This window comes from Artibeus jamaicensis, unplaced genomic scaffold (genome assembly GCF_021234435.1).
Source record: "Artibeus jamaicensis isolate MK-2021 breed Jamaican fruit bat unplaced genomic scaffold, CSHL_Jam_final scaffold_1019, whole genome shotgun sequence".
Lineage (NCBI taxonomy): Eukaryota > Metazoa > Chordata > Mammalia > Chiroptera > Phyllostomidae > Artibeus > Artibeus jamaicensis.
This window is the reverse complement of record NW_026522025.1, coordinates 8,763,082-8,785,556: the sequence shown is the minus strand read 5'-3', so window position 1 is coordinate 8,785,556 and position 22,475 is coordinate 8,763,082. Positions and strand designations below refer to the sequence as shown.

The following is a 22,475-nucleotide window of genomic DNA, read 5'->3' as shown; positions in this document are numbered from 1 at the left end:
AGTATTGGTTTCCTATTACTGCTGTAACAAAGTACCATACACAGTGACTTAAAGCAACCCATATGAATGACCTTACAGGTTGTAGTGGTCAGAAGTCTGACACAGGTCTCACTGGTCAGAAATCAAGGTATGGGAAGGCTTCATTTCTTTCTGGAGGCTTCTATCCAAAAGGCAAAAATCCATTTGGTTGCCTTTTCCTACTAAAGGCTGCCTGTATTCTGTGTCTGATGGTCCCTTTCTTCATCTCCAAAGCCATAATAGCTGGTGGAAACTTTCTCATATTGTATCACTCTGACACTGACACTTTTGCTTCCTCTTCCATGTTCCAAGGGTCCTTGTGATTATATGGGCCCACCTGGATGGTCCAGGCTACCATTCCCATGTTAACGTCAGTTAATTAGCAACCTTAATTCCCTCTGCCATGTAACACAACATACTCGCAGGTTCTAGGGATTCAGACATGGGCACCTTTAGAGGTCCATTATCCTACCAACCACACTGTGTGTAAGAGCAAAAATAGAATATCTGAATATGCAACACACATAGGTTTATATGTATGTGGAACATATAAAATCTCTATAGGTGTATAAAGCATACATCTGTATGTATGACACATATATGCATGCTGGATGTCCACATGTGTGGATGTGTTTGTGTGTGGTTTAGGGGTCATATACCCCCAATCTCATTAGCTGTAGGCACGTATATATTTGGAGGTGGAAGGACCACCCAAAGGAGGAAATATAAAGATGAACTATGCATCCAAGTACTATGTTGCTGACAATTCAAGTTCTGGCATATTTGGTTTATCCCCCATGTGGATACTTGTGCTTCAGAGACCTGGATTTCTGTGCTCTACACTCACATGTGCTTATCACCACATTTAAAGTGAAGGTGACATCCTGCCTGGCCCAGGCAGCCCTTCTAGAAGGGCCCACACGAATCAGCACACAGCTCAGAGGCACATTCAGGGCTGCCAGAAGTAAGCATATCAATCGAATAAGAGTTTTCCACTTTTCCTGTGAGTGTAACAGCTTCTGACTGGGCATTCTGCTCCAATGCCCAGGCCATCCCTTACCTAATTTTATAAATGCAAGAATAGCAGAGGCTTCAGCCTAGCAGAGTCCTTGGGGATCATCTGATTCACACCTTTCAATTTAGGAGCAAGCAGCTTGTGTAGATTCACACAGCCATCCTGAGATAGGACAGGGATGGGAAAACCTACTGCAATTAAGATCTTTATGTGGTGGTAACTGTCAGCTCTTTGAGAGCAGGGACTCTACATGAGATGCTCCTGTAGCATCAGACTTTGTTAGGGCTTTTTGCTCCCAGATCCTCATGATTATAAGAGATAAAACACAGGGATGTTTCTAGACATGGCCTCTTTATCCCTAAGTAATTTGTCTCAGAATCTGCCAGATTTCTCACGTAGGAAACTGCATACAAATCTCAAACAATGTTTTTCTGCCTTTTTCCTTAAAGAGCTAAGAACATACAATAACTGAACTAAAAAATCCATTGGAAAAGGCTTTAACAGCAGACTAGATAAAGCAGAAGAGAAAAGTGGTGATCTGGAAAACACGGCAGTGGGATTTGCCCATATACCAGAGAAAAAAAGTAAAAAAAAAGTTTGAAAAGTAAAGATAGCTTAGTGGACCTACAGGATAACAGTAAGCAGAATAACATTTGCATTTTAGGGATTCTAGAAGGAGAAGAGAGAGAGAAAGTTCAGAAAACTTATTTGAAGAAACAATGGCTGACAATTTCCCTAACTGGCTAAGACACAGATGTTCAGATCCAGGAAGCCCATAGAGATCCAAGCAAAATGAACCCAAAGAGACACACATGGAGACACATTATAATTAAAATGTCAAAAGTTAAAAATAGAGTCTTAAAAGCAGCAAGAGAAAAACAATTTGTTACATCAAGGGAATCCCCATAAAACTATCATCAGATCTCTCAGCAGAAACTTTGTAGGCCAGTATGGAATAGCATAATAATACTCAAAGTGCTGAAAGGGAAAAACTCAACCAAGAATACTTTATTTGCATGGTTGCCTTTCAGAATTGAAGTCAAGATAGTTTTTCGGATAAGCAAATTCTAAAGGAAGTTCATCACCACTAAATCTACCTTATAAAAATATTAAATGCTAAGTGTATTTTTAATTTGAAAAGGCACTAACTAGAAACTTAAAAAAAATACAGAAGTAAACAGCTCACTGGTAAAGGTAAAGATATAGTAAATCAAGTAGATTAATCACTTATAAAGCTAGTATAAAGGTTAAAAGACAAATATAATTTTAACCACAGTAATTAGTTAAGGGATATACAGAATAAAAAGATTATTGCAATACATGATATCAAAATATAAAATGAGGGAGGGGGAGTTAAGGTACAGAGTTTTAGAATGCATTACAATGTAATATGCTTTCAATTTAAAAATAGATTGTAATACACAAACACATATGCATATGTAAGTCTCAAGGTAACCACAAAGCAAAACCTACAATACCCAGTTTTTCAGCTGAAACTGCCATCTTCCAGCAACTTTTCAAAATGACTAACACAAAGGAAAAGAGGGGGGTTACCCACTGTACGTTCTCTAGGCTTTTAGGAAACATGAAGTTGTTCCTTTGGCCACATACATGTGAATCTACAAGAAAGGAAACATTGTAGATATTCAGACAGGAATGCCCCATGATCGTTCCCATGGCAAAACTGGAAGAGTCTACAGTGTCCCATGGCATGCAGCAGACATTGTTGTGAATAAACAAGTTCAGGGCAAGATCCTTGCCAAGAGAATTAATGTACTTATTGGGCACATTAAGCACTCGAATGGCCGAGATAGTTTCCTGAAGTGTGTGAAGGAAAGTGATCAAAATAGAAGGAAACCAAAGAGAAAGGTACCTGGGTTCGACTGGGGCATCAGCCTGCCCCATCCAGAGAAGCGGACTCTGTGAGAACCAATGGAAAGGAGCCAGAGCTGCTGGAACCCACTCCCTAAGAATTCATGGCATGATAAATTAAAAAAATAGATAAAAGATCTCTGTACTCATAAAAAAAACTATGATACCCAAAAGATCATGAGAAAGGAATCTAAGCAACATTACAGAAAGGCATCAAACCACAAGGGAGAAAAGCTAAAAAAGAAAAAAGGAAAAGTGAAACTACAAAAGACCCAGAAAACAAATCAGAACATGGCAATAAATATATGCCTATTAATAATTACTTTAAATGTAAATGAACTAAATTCTCCCATCAAAAGACTTACAGTGGCTAAATGGATAAATAAGACCCATTTATATGCTCCCTACAAGTGACTCACCTCAGGGGTAAGAACACATATGGACTGAAAGTGAAGGATGGAAAATAATGTTTCATGCACATAAATACCAAAAGAAAGCTGAGGCAACTAACTATACCTATCCCAGACAAAATAGACTTTAAAACAAAGAATGTAATAAAAGGCAAAGATGGGCATTACAGAATAATGAGGTGAATCCAACAAGAAAATATAACACCTGTAAATATCTATAACATGAACATATACATGCACACTTCAAACTAACAGAATATTGTATGTCAATTATACTTCGATAATATCGGGAAAAGAGTATATGGTCCAACATTTCCTAAGCTCTCTCTGAGCTCTCTGTCTCTCCAGCATCCCTGAATAGAAACCATTTTCCCTCAGCAGAGACGAAAAGCAAACCACCTACTCCACACGCAGCCTTGGCTCATGCAGCCTGGTCCTGTTTGCTGTGGTTGTATATGCCATGTTGTAATACAGGTAAAGTACAGCAGGCACTCTAGAAATTGTCTTTGCCTATAAGGCTGGAGCAGAACCATTCATTTATCCTCATTTATTCAACCAACATTTATTGAGCACCTATAGTATGATAGACATTATACTGAGTGAATGTCTGCATCCATAGCCTTGACCTAGCACTCCAGATAGCAGGAGCTCATAACCAAGAAGGATGAGAATCACTACTTTAAAAAGAAGGGAATGAAGAAGCAGAGGGAGTAAAGACTGTGGATAATGGCAAGATTTCATTGGAATTGACCTTTAGCTGTCTCTCTTCCCTATCCCAGCCCAGCCCTACCCATCCTGTAGGTGTACCCTGACTTTGAGCACAGGAGATTTCCTGGCCCTCAGAGTGGGGCTGAGACCAGGCAGACCCCAGAGGGGAACCTCCCATACTGAGTCAAGAGTTCTTCTAATACAAGAATACTGTTTAAATTCATCTTTGTATCTTCATCACCTACTTGTAACCCCTGGAACATAGTAGGTTTTCTGAAAAGTGAGTTGAATGGGTGAATATAGCTCTGTATTTTAGGCCTCTCAGATCTAGAGTCTTTCCCATCTTATTCAAGTCTTAGCAGAGGGGACACTGCCTCTTTGATGCCCTATTCCTGCATAAAACTTGCCAACAGGCAAAAGTAAGATCATCCTTGAAGCATGCCAGGACTTCCTCATGTGCAACAGCAGCTGGGTCAGGGAAGGACCCTGAGCGAGATGGACCCCAGTTCAATGCCTAAATTCAAACTTGGAACCTGGGTGGGAGGGATAAAGATGGTAGAGGTCACAGCAGCAGGAGGTTACGGGCAGTGCATGGAACCTGAAGTTAGATGAGGTCCAAGACTACTTCCCCTTTATTCTGAAAGGAGGACTCCGAAGAGGACATACTGTAGCCTATGACAGCAGCCTCTGTCCCATGCCAGAGTTTCAATCTCCCTTAGACTTGGATCAAAGCATTGTGCATAGTCACCCAAACCAGGGTGACATCCATGTTTCCACCCTATTCACCACAGGCACATCCCAGGGTGTGGGCAGAGGGGAGGTCTCCCTTGACATAGACTCAGTAACGTTTCCTGTCTTAGGCAGCTTGGGCTGCCATAAGAGAATACCATAGACCGAGTGGCTTAAACAGCAGGAATTATTTCTCACAGTTCTGATAACTAGAAGTCTTAAGATCAAAGTGCTGGCTGATTTGGTTCCCCAGTGAGGGCTCTCTTCCTGGCTTGCAGATAGCTGTCTTCTCCCTATGTCCTTGCATGTTGGGAAAAAAAAGAGATCAGGCAAGCTTTCTTGTGTCTTCTCTTATAAGCATACTGATCCTTTCATGAGGGCCTCATCGTTATGACCTCATTTAAACTTCATTACTTTCCAATGGCCCCATCTTCAGTACTATCACACTGTGGAGCTAGGGCTTCGGCATATAAAGGTGAGTGAGTAGAACACAATTCAGTCCATAGTCCCTCCCGTAGGCCAGATTCTGCGATATAGAAGGGAGATCAAGGTAAGAAGAACTCGAATCCTGTGCTCCTTACTTTGGGTAAGGACAGGCCAAGGCTAAAGTGTAGTGTAAAGATAGGTACAAGCTGCTTTGGAAAAACAGAGAGAGCAAAAGATACTACTTAGGGAATTTGGAAAAGTTACATAGTTATGTAAAGGAGCTAATTTTTTATTTGGGCCTTCAGGGTTAAGTAGATTTTTGCCAGCTAGGGAAGGGACAGAAGAGCACTCCACGTCGAGGAGCAGCGTGAAGCATGGAAGAGCATGGCGTGTACTGGGGGGGAGTAGTCAGCCATGGGATGGGTGGGTGTGTGTGGACATTGAGCAGCAGAACAAGCCTGGAGAGAAGACTAACACTGGCTCCCATGGAGCATTGAATGACATGCTCCAGGGCCTGGGTCAGCCTGTGTGGACAATGGGGCAAGAGGGACATAAGTGATCTCTAAGCATGGAAGTAACGAACGATCCTATGGTCTGAAAACTCTTAAAGCCCAGGAGGTGATCCTTGTAATGGAGGTGGAGGAATGAGATTTTCAGGCAGCCTATCTTAGTCCATTTGAGCTGCTATAAAAAAAACATGCCACATTCGGGGTAGCTGATAAACAACAAAATTTATTTCTCATGTTTCTAGAGGCTGGAAAACCAAGATCAAGGTGGCAACATGACAAGGTTCTGGTGAAGGCCCTCCAGGTGGCAGACTGTAGATTTCTCACTGTGTCTTCAGGTGGCGGAAGAAGGTGCTATGGAGCTCTCTGGAGCCCTTTCTATAAAGGCACTAATCCCATTCATGAGGGTTCTTCTTAATACCATCCCATTGTATGTTAGGGTTTCAACATATGCTTTTGAGGGCACACAAATGTTTAGACCATAATAGACACCAACAAGGAGGCTGTAGCAGTGGTCTAGGTGTAAGGCAATAAAAGTCTGAATGAGGCAAGTGACTGTGGGAAAGGAAAGACATGAACTAATGCAAGAAACATTGAGCACGTAGAATGGACAGAACTCGAGGCCTGATCTCATAAGAGAGAGAGAATTCTGGATGACTCCAAGCTTCCTGCAAGTCACCTTAGGGGATGGCAGTACCCCTCACTGAGGTGGACGATTTGAGGGGAAGTGCAATTGAGGGAAAGATCACGAGTTCCATTTCAGACGTTGGGTTTGAGGTCCTCGTCGTACACAACAGCTGACTGAACACGTGGACCTGAGACTTCGGGGTCATAGGCAGCAATGTTATCGGGGGTGAGTGAAAGTGAGAGGTTGCATCGAAACAAGCAAGACACTGAAGGCCACATAGGGTGAGAAAAACAAAAAAATACACCATCCTTTTGAGCCTCAATTTCACCAAGAACCAACAACTGATATTGTGAAAAAAAATTCTTCATTCTTCAGACTGAATATGCAAACATCAAGATTAGATTTATACCTTTCGGCTAGAATAAGCCAGTACCTGTCCCATAATCCAAGATTTTGCTGGGATATAATGAAAATTCAGTTATCAAGGCAGCGTTTTTTTTTCTCATCTGAGTCTTGCATATACAGTGTTGTCCAACACTCCTTGTACAAGATTAGCAGAATTTCCCTGTTTTACCAGTTTCTCTATTCCCCCTGGCCCCAGCCATCCAAAGAAGGACATCCTGAAGGGGTGTCCAATTTTCCTTCTGACATGTTGCACAATAAGAAAAGGCAACATGGCCTCCAGTCACCGTGGCTCCTGTGTGCCTAGGAGAAAATATTTATGGATACAATTTAGCCCAAAAGCAAATCCACCATCAGCATTTTTATAAACCTCCGAGAAGGAAGAAGAAACAAAAGCTGTTGAAATGTGAAAATAATTAGAGAAGAGACTTTCCCAGGGAACAAACATGGCCCGCACTGTACGGAGGGAAGAACAAACAAACTCTGGGGAGGTTATGGAGCTGTAAAATCCTTGTTTACTCCTGAAGAAAGAAATAAAGTTGGAGGAAAGCCACTGGGTCTGCACGATAATAAATCAAGTTCCAGGGGGTGGGGAAGGAGGGTTGGACTGTAAATCCAAAGTCCAAAACAAAGCAGCGTTCCAGCAGTCCCTGGTGGCGTGTGAACCTGTGCGTTCGATTTCTGAAGAGACCTGGCTCCTGCCCAGTGTCACTGTCTTCGTGAAGTCAAAATGCCCCGTACACCCTACAGAGCGGGTCCCCTGTCAGAAAAGCATGTGGTTTGGGTTAAAATTTCTGAAATCGAGTCTAAGGGTGTTTGATGTTCAGAAAGAAAGGGAGAAATAATCAAAACACCCCAGTTCCCTCTTCTTCTCAAGCTGAACTTTCTGCAGCACTTTCAGCGATGACAGAAACCACAGGGCTCAGTCAGGCGCAGCCAAGGCCAGCCCAGGAAGGCCAGGAGGAAATTCCCACTGTGCTGGGCTCCTAGGAAGGGGGGCTCCCAGGCCTCTTCCCACCCAGGTTTGGGGTAAATTTGCCTGCGAAAGGTCACGGCTTTACAGCTTCCTGGCAAAGGGATTTTTCTCTAGGCTAACACCTCAGGTTTCTGGGAGAGAGAACCCTAGGCCTTTTCAAGTGACTCAAATGCCAGGTGTTTGAAGCTGCCTACGGTTCTCACATTCCATTAATAGCCTGATAACATTCATTGCCTCAGACCCTCAGATCTGTGTTTTCCTCTATTTTAAAATGGACATTAAATTGAGGGGATTTAATTAATTGAGTATTAAGTGCCTGCTATATGCCAGCTATGCTGAGTCCTTTAAATGCATTGTCCTGTATAAGCCTCATAAGAATTCTACGAGAAAAATACCACTATCATTTCATACTATACAGGAGAAAAGTAAGGGTCAGAAAGTTCACAACCAGCCCAATATCATACAGCCAGTGCTGTGAACGGGATGCACACTTCGGTCTGTCTCTAACTTCATCCTTCTCCCTTACTAAGCTCTCCTGTTCTGACACAAGGTTCCTGCTTGTAGAAGATGTAACTAGCTGGTTAAAGAACACAGGAGACTAAATTTTACTAAAGTTAATTAGCTCGATTAAGAGCTATGTAACAATAATAACAAATAATACCACTTAAGGAGGGACCAATTATTAAGCCCTTACTATGCCCTGACAAGGCACTTTACACATATGATTTCAACCACTCTGTGGACATGGCCTTTCAGGAAGGTGTTAGCCCTACTTCACAGAGGAAGTAACTGAGTCAGAGGCAGGGAAGGAGCATCTCTCAGGACCTTAGCAGCTAGTGGAGAATGACCTAGGGTATCAGCAAGCTGGGTTGTAGCAATGGGTCAAAGACTGCCTCTGATGTAGAGTCTCAGGGTCTTGGTGATCTCGGCAGAATACCAAAAATACTACCTAAAGACAGAATATATTTTTTATCCCTTAAAATAACTAAATGTATAATTTGCATTGTCTGATGCCATCTTAACTAACGTCATGTATGGCCAAGGGCCAAACACCTAAATGAAAGTATGGGAACAAAATATAATATTAATAGAAATATCCTTTTGTTTCCCTGTAATATGACTAAAGGGGCCTCCCATTTAACTTCTTCAACGCTTTGCATCAGTCTAGTTCTTGTGTTCCATGAAAGCAGAGTTGGAACCTACCCCTACCACTTAGCCATGGAATTTTATCATTCTTTAATAGTAAGATAATAGCAGCTGCCCTCTATGAGCATCTGCTTGTGACAGGTAGGTTGTTGTCCCATTTTCCAGACAAGAATATCTGGCTCAAAAAGGTTAAGTGGTGTGCTCAAGCTGGAAGAGCCAGATGGTGAAAATAACTGGATGAGCACTCAAGTCTTTTGACATTTTCTGAAGGGCTATTTCAAGCACTCCACATTAGTTCCACACCTCATCCTTTTCACTTTATCTCTGCTCCTTCTTTCTCCCACTTGCTACATGCTTCCTATTGCTGCTATAACAAATTACTACACATTTGGTGGCTTAAAACAACATGCATAGAGTCTCTTACAGTTCTCCAGGCCAGAAGTTGGAAATCAGTATTACTGGCCGAAATCAAGATGTTGGCAGCACCATGCTCCCTCCAGAGGCTCAAAGAGAGAATCCATATTCTTGCCTTTTCCAGCATCTGCAGCTGCTTGCCCACATTCCTTGGCTCATGACTGCTTCCTACTCTTCAGGGCCAGTAGTGCAGCATCTTCTCTCTCTCTCTGGTTCTGCTCCCCTCTTCTTCCAACACACGGCCTCTTCTCTCCTGTTGTAGCCAGATCTCTTTCCCTGTTTCCATCCACACATGGCCTTCATTTTCTTCTTTTTTTGCCTTTGTCAAATCTCCCTCTGCCTCTGCCTATAATGACACTTGGGACTCCATTTAGTACCCACCGGGATTATCCAAGATAATCTCTCCAATGCAAGATCCTTCCCTTAACTACATCTTCCTCCATGTCAGGAGTAGTCACAGCTTCTGGGGATTAGGACCTGATATCTTTGGGGGGCATCTTTCAGACCACCTTGCTTGCTTATCCCCTGAAAATTTGCACTTTGCACTATTTTTCCAGGAGTGGAAGTGGGGTTGGGTTTGATCATCCAAACTCTCTTGCCTGATCTCCTTGGTGACCATAAACACTGTATATTTACCTTGTTCTTTCCAGTCTTTCAACTTTGTGTGCCAGCTGCCCCGTTAGAGTATCTAGTCCATGGGGCTCTTGTCCTTATGCAGTTGTTAAGAGAAAGCATGGCACGTGGCAGTGCCTAGTCAAAGGTAAAGGGCAAGGAATCAAGCTTATGAAAAGGACAAAAGAAGTGTTTGGGGGCACTGATGACCAAACTGAAGCACAGCATCGTGTACATATAAAAAGTGACCTGGTAATGCCAAGAATTGTCATTGTCAGCTATGAACAGATGTCCTATAAACAGCAGAGGTCATAAGAGCCTTTCTAGAATAGTTGTAGTCTGCAATAAGTTTTGAACATTAGCTAAGATTTGTAAGAAGAGAAAAGAGCTACCATACTCGAGCCCCTTCTGTGGGCTAAGCCTTTCTTACCTGCCATCCTCATTTACTACTTTCCCAACACAGGTGTGGTGGTTTACAAATGAGGAAACTGAAGCTTGATAAGAGAGATCACGTCCCTTACTCAGCTAGCTGGTAGATGGCAGAGCTGAGATCCAACCTTAGGTCACCTGCCTGGAGACTGCACATTCCACACTCTGACACCATCGGCCAACAACCTGGCCTCGGGCACAAGGAATGGCAAAAGGATTGTGGTGACCAGTTGAGTTGGAGAAGAAGATGCCCAAATTGCAATAAGCAGAGGAACGGAAACCACACAACATTAACCCGAACCCGAAGCAGAGACTGTACACCAGTGGTCCAGGTCTGGTATCCGTCTCACAAATATATGTTAAAAATACCTGAAGCCCATCCTTAAAGCTAAATGTAAGAAATAGCCACCGGCATGGTGAAGGAGATAAATTTTCATTCCTACCTGGCAAAAATCAGCTAGCATTAGAAAGGAAAGGAGCTCATCACCCACTTTAAGGCAGTAATATCCAGAATTCTCGGGGCATGTGAGTTTGAGAGCCTTGGTAGAATAGTAGTATCTCTCACCATTCACGAACTTTTTTATCCTCTGAGGACATTTTTTCATTACTTTTAGAGAGAGAAACACTGATGTGAGAAGGAAGCATCCGTTGGTTGTCTCCTGTACATGCATAATGAGGATCATAGGCGCTGGAACTGGGGATCGAACCTGCAACTTTTTGGTTATGGGACGATGCTCCAACCAACTGAGCCATACTGACCAGGGCTCACAAACACTTTTGAGAAACAAGATCAGATACTGTCTACCTTCAAATGACAACTACAATTTGTAACTAATGCCAATATGCTAACTGAAAACAAATCAAAGCTCAGCTACGTCTTCAGGAAAGACCTCCCCAGAAGCCCCATCACACACTGAAGGCAGCATCTTGGAATGACTCTATCTGAGGTTAGTGATAACTCTGGTCAAAAGCATGCTACTTTGGTGTGCAAACATCCTCATATTCCTCAATTATTATTATCCTCAGAAAAATGCTGTGGGTTAACAGATACTATTCCTGTATGCAGATAAGAGAATTCTTTAAAATGGCAGCAGGACCTACTGGGAAGAACACTAATGTGTGGGCTCAACCCAGGAGGACTTCCCTTCCTTGAACCTGAATCTCTGTACCAGAAGGGGCTTGTCAGATACGATGACTGGTATGGACCCATCTACTCTGAAATTCTGTGGAAGAAGAGCAGAATTTTACAACTCTAAATACATGCATTATTCTTTGTAATGACTTAAAACTGCCCAAATTTTTAAACCCTGTATTTTTAGCATCCACCACGTTCTTCAGCACTAATTCCGTCTCATGTCTCTGTAGGCCTGGAACCCTAGGCGGGGTGTCCTCACGGTCAGTCGGATTTTCTGAAGGAACGAACTGACTGCAAAAAACAAAATCAGTCTTCTGAGGAAAGCAAGCCTCAGGGAGGTTCAGTAACCTGCTTGAGGACACACAGAGAATGAGCAGCAGTAAATCAAGAGTGCTAGGTACCAGGCACACTGGACAGCAAGAGTCTGTGGAGAAGTGTTCCAGACAAGAGCTTTTTCTCTAGCTCTGATTCCTCTTGGGTTTGCATGTGAGTAAATCTAGATCTGCCTTAGAGACTGGACTATTTTATATCAGATTCAAGCACCACCACCCCTTGGTTTTGGGGGGAGATGGAAGTCTGAGGCCTCCGCTTTAAAACTATATGTAAGCTCTGGCTGGTGTAGCTCAGTGGATAGAGCTCAGGCCTGAGAACCAAAGGATCGTGGTTCGATTTCCAGTAATGGACACATGCCTGGGTTGCAGACCAGTTCCCAGCAGAGGACGCAGGAGAGACAACCATACATTGATATTTCTCTCCCTCTCTCCTTCCCTTTCCCTTTAAAGATAAATTTTTTAAATTTAATAAATAAATAAATAAAACTATATGTAAGAACTGATGGTTCACAAAGCATGGCTGTGGCTGTATCTGATCATATGTAGGAACTGGTTTGGGTCTGAAATGTAAGTCTCTGATTGGCTGATATAGCCCAGAAGGTGGTGGTTGGTGCACCCAAACTACTGGTACCACCCAGGACCCACTGCCATGTGCCTGCGGATGAAGGGCTGCCTGGGAGGCATCCTGAGTTTTGCCTTCAGTCCAAGTTCATCCCCAACTTACCCAATGGTCTGGAGCATCTTGCTCTGCTTTGGTTTTTTTCTTTGGAAAATAGGAAGACAATGCTAATTCCAGAACTGTTTTCAAGTGCACGACCAGTAGCTATACAGCGAGCCTGGGTTTAAAACTCAGCTTGGTTCCTTCTGGCCATGTGATTGAGGGCACGGTATTTAATCTCCAGAGCTTCAGTTTCCTCATTTGTCAAATGAGGACAATGAGAATGTTTCCAGAGAGCTGTTGTGAAAATGAAATAAAATCATAAGGAGAAGGAGCCAGGCACTTAGCACAGAGGCAGCCATTTTTGTTAAAATCTGAGTTTTGTGAGACAGAGAGAGAGCCACTAAAATTTAAGGTGGCGGCAGCACCATTGCTGAGCTGTTCCCACCACCCTTTGCAGATGGGCCTGAACAAAGGGCAGCTGGGGGTTAGGGAAGGCATGAGCCATGTAAGGGCAGCTCTGGAACGCTCAGTTCGAGAGGCGCTACATTTTTGGCTAGTTGTAGAATCGATCTCACTGCCTTTTTTAGCCCCCAAGACATCAGCACGAAAAAGAATGAAAACATTAACCACAGCATTTTAAAACCTCCCTTTGGTTTCGCCTTTCCTTCCCCCACATATTGTTTTTGGGAAGGGCTGTTTCAGCCACAGCTCTGCCAAGAAAACAGGGTAGTTTCCCTCGACCACTCACCATGAGTATGTGCCTTTTCCTAAGCTTTGGTGCAGAAGCCCACAGTGATTTTAAAAAATAACAAAACCTTTCTCTATAAATAAACCCTTATGCCACGGGTCTTGGAGGGATGAGTGAACCCAACACATGCCCAGATCTTCCCCCTGCAGAGGAACTGCACATAGTGAAGCGAGAGATTCTGGGTAAGTCATTCTCCATTGAGTTTCCCATCAGTGAAGGACTGGTTACATTCTGGAACTTTCACACAAAGATCCACCACTTCTCAACAGACACACCTTTCTCTATGGAACACCCCTTCCTCGGTGCCCCCAGAGATTTTATAATTACAGCCCTTTCTGATTTTCCAGAGTCTGACATATCAAGCATCTATACAGATTTATTCAGTGACATGGAACAGTGAAATGGGGGTAAGTTTTGGAGTCCAGAGACCAGGACTGAGTTTTGACTTTGTGTCTGACTAGAAGACACACAGACAAGAGGCTTACACGGTCTTAGGCAAGGTACTTAACATTTCTTTGCCTGCCTCAGTTTCCTCATCTAGAAAATGAATATAAATGACACATAACTCATGAACTCAGTGAAACTTCAGTTAAAAATGCATTTAAATCTCAAGCACACAGTAGGTATTCGATAAATGATCATTGTTATCAAGTTCTCAGCATGATGCATTATTGGCAAGAAAAAGAAGGCTTCCTCTGCTGGGATTCCAAAGAGGATTTAGTGAAGGAATAATTTATTGAGAAGAGGGAGGCTAAGAAAACCAATAAAGAGTACTGAGAGACCTAGAGACATGCAACAGTGGGGAGCTATGACCACCCCTGACTTGAAAGATCAAGGGGAAGGCCAGGTGTTGCTGGAGCCCAGTCGGAAGTGGCGTCCTGGAAGAGGGGCCACAGGCAGGAGCTACAGTTTTACAGGGACGTGGCCGCTGACAGATCCAGGCGCAGAAGCAGGGAGGGAGCCGGGGGAACCATCCCAACTTCTTCTTCTCTTACCCTCCTGTCCCTTGCCTATCACTGGCCAAGCCCAGCTGGAAGACAGGGGCAAGGGAGCCCCCTGATGCGAGTCGAGCATAGGAATCAGCCTGCCCAGGCCCAGTGCAGATCGAAGAATCAATGTCAGTGGGAAGAGGGTACAAATGGTGAGTCATCAGGCTGCTCAGGGAGGAATTCCTTGTCATTTGCATATTGGCTAGTATTAGTCAACCAAAACCATAAACAAAACTATTGCAAAAATCCTCAAGTGCTGATTGTAATCACATCATTTCAGGCCTAAAGGCCCTACAATGGTTCCCCAGTGTCTAAAGGAAGGAGCCCTCTACCCCCTTTCCCTGGGATCCTGTCCCAGGCCCTATCCTCCAGTCATCACCTGCCTCTCTCCTCCTGGCACTTTCTAGAACATCTAAGTCCTGACATGCTTCTCTGCCTTGCACTTACAGTTCCATTTCAAACTTTTGATGGGTGGAAGTCCTCACCCATTCCCTGGCCCTGTCTTCTCTGCTTGGCCAAGTTCTTGTCATCCTCCAACACTCAGTCATGTGCTGCCTCCTCTAAGCAATGTACCCATCCTCCTCTGAGTTCTCGTGCAGAGGCAGCAGAGTGTCATGAGGGAGGCTCTGAGCCAGATTGCTCAGCTTGCTATTCCTGGCTGCAACGCTTCCTAGCTGCATCGTGTTCTTGTTGCTTAACCCTTCTGCGCCTCAGCATCAACATCTGTAAAATGGGTTATGACTGTATCCACTTCACAGGGTTTTCCTGAGGATTAAACATGTCATTATATACAAAACACTTAGAAAAAGTGCCTGGTATCTAGTAAGCCCTTAATAAATATTAGGCAATTTGTTTTTAATTACTGGTATAATTTAATTAAGTATCATAATACTTAATACACACAGTATAATTCAAAATTTACTTGTCTGATCCCTACATTGATTCTTTGTGCAACTCAGTAATAGGGTCTTTGCATTCCAATGCCTAGAACAGTGCTTGGCACATAGTAGGTACTTGATAACAGATCAATGAGTGAATAAATGAATGAGTGAATACATAAGTAACATGAGGACTCATAAGTTTTGGGAATCTGGTTTGGGCTTCATGTGAAGCATACTATAGGCCTTTTCTCAAGAATATGAACAGCTAAAAAAGTCAGATCCAGAAAATTCAAACCCCTTCAGAGTAAAACTGGGCCACCCAGCAAGGCAACAGGCCTAGTTTGGGTAGATCCCTTCCCAGAGCAACCAGCCACTTTCTAATCTAATTGTGCGATAAAAGAAATAGCTTCTCCACCCTTCTCACTTCCTCCTCCCCGTTAGACACCCAGAGCACGGCTCTGCAGGCACTTGTGGCAGAGCCCCAGGAGTCTCTGGGAAGACTCACGCTTCCCCTCGCCCAGGCAAAATCACCACCGGGACAGTCTAGGTGCAGGGGTCTGATCGGGAAATGCCATGAGGTCCCAGAATGCCTGCATGCTCCCCGTCACTCGGTCCTGGGAGCAGGTGTGTGCTGCTGGAGGAGGGACGCAGAAGCTCTGCTACTGGCCCACAGTGGCCCCGACCCTCTTCCAGGCTTCCAGGACTTCCTCCCTCCTTCCAGTTCCTCATTTATGTTCCCTCCATGGCTTCCCATCATATTCAGTTGAAATAAAATGCAAGGGCCTGCAGAGCCCACACGGTCTGCTTCCTGGCTGCCCCCACTCCCCGCCCAGTCCTCATTCCCTCTACTGTCCCCTCAGTCACCCCGCAGCAGGTAGGCGGGCAGGTGGCCTCCTGCTGTGGCTCCACCGGGAACACAATGGCCAGTTCCTTGCTTGAAAGGCTCTTGCTTCAGGCATCCTTGTGGCTTGGTCCTTCTCCTTATTCTTTCATTAGTTCCTTCATTTGACAGACAATTTTTAAAGCTTAAAATTTTAATTTTAATGATGGTTCAAAACATGGAAAATTTACCATCTTAACCATTTTATGTGTACAGGTCAGTGGCATCGAGCTCATATATTTACACTGTTGTACAACCAGTATCACTAACCATCTACATAACTCTTTTCATCACCGTGTAAATCTGAAACTCTGCACCCATTAAACAGGAACTCCCCATCCCCGCCCCCCTACCCCCACCCCGGGGTAACCACCATTCTACTTTCTGTCTATAAATTTGACTACTCTAGGAACCTCACACAAGTGGATTCTACCACAGTTGTCCTTTTGTGACTGGTTTATTTTGCTTAGCGTAACTTCCTCAAGATTCATCCATGTTACAGCCTGTGTCATAATTTTATTTCTTTTTCAGGCTGTGCATTATTTCAAGCATACATATACCACATCTTGTTTATCCATCTATCTTCTGATGGACATGGGTTACTTCCATCTTTTAACTATCGTGAATAATGCTGCTATAAACATGGGTGCATAAATATCTGTTCAATTCCTGGCTTTTATTTTGTTTTTTTGGGGGGGCGTATACCCACAAGTGGAATTGCTGGGTCACATGATAACTTTTTATTTAATTTCTTGATGTCTTCCACAGTGTCTAGACTACTAAGCAATGCACAAAGATTCTAAATTCTCCACATCCTCACCAACACTTATTTTCTGTTTTGCACTTAAAAAAAAAAGAATAGGTACCCTAATGAATATGAGGTGGCATCTCATTGCGATTTTTAACAGACAAGTCTTGGGGACCTCCCATGCTCCAGATCTAAGCTGCATGGTTCTCAGAACATACAAATAAAGTCCAATGGCTGCTCCCCAGAGGGGAGAGCTACAGCTGGAACTAAACCCTCACAGATATTATCTCATTTAACCCTCACAATCTCCTTAAGATGAATATAAATGAGTACCTCATTTCGGTGAAGAAACCAGGATTCACTGAAGTTCAGTGATCTGCCTCCTGGTTTACAGACTCAACCCGCAAGTCCTTGAGACTCAAAAGCCTATGCTCTTTTCTCTGTGACAGTTTTTCTCAGATTTTTTTTATTTTGATTTAACTGAGCAGAAAGACATAAAAATAACTTTGAGGCACTGACAGAGTGTTGCCAGCATTTTATTTGGCAAAAAGAAAAAAAAAACATTGGAAAGCAATTAATTTACCATCTAATGTCACTATTCTTGTATAGGAAAAAATTTTAACCACATGCCCTTTGGAAAAAAACACATACGATAAAATTTATTCAACTGAATAAGCTTGGCTTTATGAGAACTTCACTCCACTGTCCGGACGGTTCTCCCTCCCCTGCCCCACGAGTGCAGACCATGGCTCAAACAAGGACCAGCCCTCAGCTTCTGGGTGCTGAGGGCGCCAGCCCAGAAAAGCCCTCAGCCAGGTGCTACAGGGGATGCCAGGCCAAGGGTGAGTTGGCCTTGGGGGGAGTTCAGAAATGCATAGGACAGAGAGAATGAGGTGCCCCCCACAGGATGGCCGGCCCTGCTGTCCAAGTGATGAGGAGGTAAGAAGCTTTACCAAATTCTGCCATTTCTGCTGCCTTCATGAAATTAAAAACTTTCCTACAAGAGCCACCATAAATAAAGGGAAGAAATGAAGTGTGGATGGGGAAAGCAGTTGCTAACGAAATAAAGGTTTGTATTAAGGATATATAAAAATTCAGTAAGAAACAAGAAAAGGGCTTAGACAAAAATAATTGACTCTCTCCCTTTCCCTGGCTGCACCTAAGTCCGAGTCTCCGTGTAAAAGCAGAGAAATTAAAGTGGAGATTATATCAATTCACCACCGTGCTCAGTAGTGCAGTGGGCTGTTCTCAGGGGGACCAGACTGCCTGCCCTCATTCCCAGCTTCCCATTTACTAGCTTTCTGATTTCGAGAAAATCAGAGCAGTGTAAATTAAACAATTTACATTGTTTGACCTCTCTGGCTTCAGTGGCTCCTTCTGTAAATGAGGATAGTTGTCACTACCTCCTGAAGATGCTGTGTGAAATGTTACTACTTCTAAAAGTTAATGTACTTTAGCACATTGCTTGGCACATGGTGAGTGTTCAAGAATTATTAGCATCATATGCAGGCGTCCTCCAAGACCCAACCTTCTTCCCTTCTTCCCAAGGCTTTTCTGCTTCCATAAGATCCTGAGGGCCCCTGAGGGCCTTTTATTGCAGTGTTTCACTGCATTTTTAAATTACTTTATTGTCGTTCAATTATAGTTGTCTGCATTTTCCCCCTACCCCAGCCAATCCCACCTCCCTCCCTTGCTTCCACCCTCCCCCTTGGTTTTCTCTATGTGTCCTTTATAGTAAGTAGTTCCTGGAAACCCTTCCCCCACTGTCCCCTCTGCCCTCCCCCTTTGGCTATTGTTAGATTGTTCTTAATTTCAATGTCTCTGGTTATATTTTGTTTGCTTTTTTCTTTTGTTGATTATGTTACTACATTTCTTAAAAATCGTAAGATCTTCACCATGCAGGAAAGTATGGAGGGTAATATAATGAATTGTGTTTCTTCCATTCTGCTCTTCAAATCTTAGCATTTTACTGTGTTTGATTCAGATTTTTTAAAAAGTTCAAGCATTACAGTAAAACTGAGGTACCTCGTGAGCCAATCTTTAGTCCCATTCCCTTCTCTCACTCCCCAGATGTGGCCACTGTTCTGATTTTTAATGTTTTCTATTTTCTTGCAAGCATTTATACTTTATCTATAAGTGATACATAATAGTTTTTCTGTAACAAAACTTTATATTAAATGATATCATACTATAAATACCCCCTGTAATTTTCTTTCCCATTCAACATATCTCAAGATTAATTTTATGTAGAAATATATAACTCTGGATTTTCGTAGATGTTCGTTATCAAATCAAGGAAGTTCCCTTTTACCTCCAGGTTGCTGAGAGTCCCTCTCGATTGGATTTGCTTTTTTTACATTTATTTTCCTATACTTTTTCTGCATCTGTTATTGTCTCTTTTTATTTAGCCTATTAATGTGGTAGATTATATGCTTTGATTTTTAAAAGATGAACCACTCTTGCCCTGGCCTGTGTGGCTCAGCTGAGTGAGGCATTGTCCCATAAGCCAAAAGTTCTCTGCTTTGATTCCCAGTCAGGGCACATGCCTACGTTGCGGGTTCAGTCCCTGGTTGAGGTGTGTACGAGAGGCAGTTGATTGATGTTTCTCTCCTCCTCCCTCACTTCCTCGCTCTCTAAAATCAATAAGCATATCCTTGGGTGAGGATTAAAAAAAGATGAACCATTCTTCCATTCCTTGGATTAATCCCTCTTAGTTATAAACTATTATTTTTTCATATCATATCTTAGCACATTATATGTAAACAAATTTGATTTGCTAATATTTTGCCTAACTTTTTTTTATTTTCTTTTACTATGTTTGTCTGGTTTCAGTATGATGATAACACTGGTCACATAACAAGTTGGGAATTCCTCTGCTTTCTGAAAAAGATTGTGTATAATTCATGTTATTTCTTCCTTTAATGTTCAGTATATTTCATTATCAAAATCACTGGGGCCCAAACTTTTTTCTGTTTGAAGGTTTTAAGCTATAAACTCATTTATTTAATAGACATGGGTCTGTGTATGTCATGTTTTTTTCATGAGGGAGTTTTGATGCTCTGTGTTTTCAAGGAATTAATCTATTTCACATAACGTGTTAAAGTTATGGGTATAGAATTGTGCATAGTATTTCCCACTATCCTTTTAATGTTTGTGGGTTCTGTAGTGAAAGTCATCTTTTTTCTCCCTGATGTTGGTAATTTGTGTCTTTTCTTTTTTATATATTCTTTCTTCATGCATGAAGTTCCAAGTTTCTTTGTTATCATTTTATTTCTGCCCAAAGAATTTAGTTAGCAACTGTTTTAGAGAGGTCTATTAATAACACACTTTGCTACTTTTCCTTTATTTGATAATACCTTAATTTCGCCTTTGTTCCTTAAGGATGTTTTCACTGGCTATAGAATGTGGAATTTGACATTTGACATTTCACAGCCCCTTAAAAGTGTTCCACTATCTTTTAGTCTGCAGGGTTTCTGATTAGATATATGCAGATATTGTTACCCAACTTACCCTGGTTATTTTCAAGATGTTTTCCAATATCTTTGGTTTGATTATAGTGTATCTGGGTATGCTTTACATTGAGTTTTGCTTGTATGAAATTCATTAAGCAATTTGAGTCTATAAATTCATGTTTTTCCATAAACAAATTTGGGAAGTTTTCAGCTGTTATAACTTTAAATGTTTTCTTGCTACTAATCTCTTTTTATTTCCTCTGGGACTTCAATGACATAAATTTGAAGTCTTTTAATATTTTTCCACTGGTCTCTGAGACCGTTCCTTTCTTAAATCACTTTCTCTGTGTTTTTCAAATTAAAAAACTTTTATTGATCTAGCTCAGTACTCAGAAAACTGTTGTCCACCAGACAAATCCAGCTGCCTGATTTGGTAAGTAAAAATCAATGGGACATGGCCATGCTAAATCATTTACGTATTGTCTGTGGCTATTTTCATGCTACAAATGCAGAGCTGAAGAGGTGCAACAGCAACTGTCTGATCAGCAAGGTATAAAACATTTACTATCTTTCCCTTTGCAGAAAAAAACCCCAGGCAATCCAATCCTTGATCTAGCTTCAAGTTCACTGACTCTATCTCCATTATGTTACTAATCCTCTCCAGTAAAATTTTACAATATCTTTGTATTTTTCAGCTATAAAATTTCTACGTTTAATAGCTTCTGTTTTCTGTACTGAAAACTCCTATATTTCCATTTGTTTCAATAGTGTTTGCTCTTACTTCATAAAGCATGGTAGAATAACTACTTTTAAGGCTTTGTCTGAGTAGTTCAACATCTGGGTCAACTTGGTATTAGTGTCTTTTATTTTTAGAGTTGTTGAGTTTCCTAGCTCTTTGTTCTTTGTAAGTTGATGAATTTTAATTCCATCTTGGACACTTTGAATATTATGTTATGAGACTCTGGATCCTCTTAAGAGCCTCTAAAGAATCTTGATTATTTTTTTTAAGCAAGCAATCAACATAGCTAGGTTTAGACCACAAGTCCCAGCATAGCTTCTATGAGCTATGGTGCCAATACCAGCTTAGTTCTCATGGCCTTTGCTGTGCTATTAAAGTCTTCCTCAAACGTGCACCATCCAGGGGCCAGGTTGGTACCTGAAAAGTGATCTACACTGTAGCTCAGACACAAAGTTTTGTTGTGCAGCTTTGGGTTAGTGCCTTACATGTGCAGCCCGGGAGTGAGCTCAGGATTTCATACACAAATTTAAGGAACACCTTTCTTAAGCTCTGACTTCTCCATGGCTTCCTCTCCTTCCTTATACCCAGGGTTCCCTTTTCCCAGTGTATAGACAGAAAGCCATGGTTTTACCTTCTTCATGCTGTCACGCGCTTTTTCACAACTGGGTGCACCTTGAGAATGAAGCAGTGAGAAAAATAAATAATAGAAATACCTACCCCCCACACACAATCTTCAGACCACAAGGAGACCTTTACCCATTTCTTCTAATCAAGGAGAAGGATTTTTTTTTCTGAGAGTTTTTGGTGCGTAGGAAGCTGCAGGAGTACAATTCATGATCAGGATTTCTCTTAGGACCGACCTAAACAAGTAAATAGAGTAAAATCCAATGAGAGCCCTCCCAGCCCTCTCCCAACACACACTTTTGTCCTGCAGGGTCCCTTATTTCTAGTCCCCTACCCAGAAAGTGAAAGTTTGCTTTGAAGTTTTTATTGTCCATGCGTACTGCACAGTTCTGTGTTCGGGCTGCCCTATGAGATACAGAAAGAAAAAAAATCCAGGAAATTTAATGTCTGTCATGGTTAATTTTATGTGTCACCTTAATTAGGCCAGAGGGTACCCAGACATTTAGTCAAAAATTATTCTGTGTTTGCCTGTGAGTGTATTTCTGGATGAGATTAGCATTTGAATCTGCAGACTGAGTAAAGCATATTGCTCTCTGTAATGTGGGTGGGCCATATCCAATCAGTTGAACAAAAGGCTGATCCTCCTGTGTCTAAAAAGAAATTCCTCCTGTCTGGCTGCCTTTGAGCTAGAGCAACAGTTTTCTCCATCTTTGAACTCAGACTGAAGCATTGGCTCTTCCTAGGTCTTGAGCCAGCCAACTTTGGACTGAAATTATGCCATTAGCTCTTCCGGTTCTTCGGCTGCTGACTACAAGTCTTAGGAGTTGTTAGCCTGCATAATTGCATGAGCCAGTTCTTTATAATAAATCTCCTTATTTATTTAGAAACATTCTATTGGTTCTGTTTCTCCGGAGAATTTGAATATAACCCCTACCGATTGTTCTTTGAGTTTTTATTTCCCTCCCAACCCATCTTGTGATTGATTGCTTTTCAGA

The 22,475-nt window shown here is 42.2% G+C and overlaps 1 pseudogene; it reads left to right on the top strand.

Moving 5' to 3' along the window:
* Positions 1-2,555: 2,555 nt before the first annotated feature.
* LOC119051650 (60S ribosomal protein L21-like) lies at positions 2,556-3,018 on the top strand (annotated as a pseudogene).
* Positions 3,019-22,475: the final 19,457 nt, after the last annotated feature.